The sequence below is a fragment of the Grammomys surdaster genome, unplaced genomic scaffold, assembly GCF_004785775.1.
Source record: "Grammomys surdaster isolate TR1022 unplaced genomic scaffold, NIH_TR_1.0 126271, whole genome shotgun sequence".
In the NCBI taxonomy this organism is placed as follows: Eukaryota; Metazoa; Chordata; class Mammalia; order Rodentia; family Muridae; genus Grammomys; species Grammomys surdaster.
In genome coordinates this window covers 5,543,898-5,545,119 of record NW_021621071.1, presented here as the reverse complement: position 1 = coordinate 5,545,119, position 1,222 = coordinate 5,543,898, and the positions used below count along the sequence as shown (strand labels likewise).

General features: G+C 38.8%; 1 pseudogene; it reads right to left on the bottom strand.

Annotated features, from left to right (window-relative positions):
* Positions 1–201: 201 nt before the first annotated feature.
* Positions 202–935, bottom strand: LOC114613751 (annotated as a pseudogene).
* Positions 936–1,222: the final 287 nt, after the last annotated feature.

Below are 1,222 nucleotides of genomic sequence, written 5' to 3'. Positions count from 1 at the left end.
AACCCCTATAAATAATCCTATTATATCAGAAAAAATCTTTTTCTGAGCTTTTATATTTGTGTCTATTCTTCATTTAACTTTTAAAATACTACTATAGTTGAATATTAAAACAAAAACAATAGCCAAGTAGTGAGCAGATTATGATTACAGTCCTTCCCACATTCACTACTGCATACAGAATGTCAAAGAGTGACTGGCCCATTAAGAGGTCTGGCACTGAACGCCACCTCTGGGGTGATGTTCATCATCCTTATATGCTTCTCCATTGTAATGACGCCGTCTTTCCTGATTTGGATCAAAATCCACCAGTTCTACCTGATCCATTTCATCAGTCTCTTCTACTTCCTTCCTTTCAGGGAGGAGTTTTTCTAGCAAAGGGAGTTTATCAGGAGAGAGAAAGCCATTTTCAGGAAAGTTTACCTTAAACTCAGTGATTAGACATCCCTTTTCATATGGATGACGATATATTGGCATGACTTCATTTAGCACACATTTTATATCCCCATGCTTGACAATCTGACCTGGATGAGAGGCGATGACTATGGTTCGGTTGTCAAGTGTAGATATTGGCTTTTGGAACCCACACAATGCTTCAACCAGTTGTATGTCCATACACATGAAAAGGTCTTCTCCTCGCCTTGTAAAAACAGCATGGTCCTTCTGATCTAACACAATGATAATATCTCCTGGCTCCGGTCCTGGTTCTTGGTCTCCTTCACCATGGAATGTTATCTTCTGACCATCTTTCATGCCTTTATCAATATGAACTTCTAAAATTTTCTTCTCTAGAACTATCTTTCTTCCATTGCAGCTTTTACATCTGTCTTTAGGACTGATGCGTTCTCCGTGACCCTGGCACTCCATGCACACTGAATTTGCTGAACCATTCTTGGTCCAATCTGATGAATCCTTATCTGCATGCCAGTCCCCCGGCAGTTGGGACAGCACTCTACTGCTCCTTTCTTACCACCTCGGCCTTCACAAGAAAACTTTCTATATTGAAATGTACTGAAAATGGGGAAATCAATAGGCAAAAAGGCTGATATTCATGGATTGAGAAAATTCATATTAAGATGGCATACTATCAAAGTTGAATGACAGATTCTATTCAACTCTCATCAAAATACCAACTGATTTCTTCACAGAATTAGAAATTTTCCTAAAATTAGAACAAGAGCACTAAACTCCTGAAAACCTAAATCCATCCTGAGGAAAATTAGCA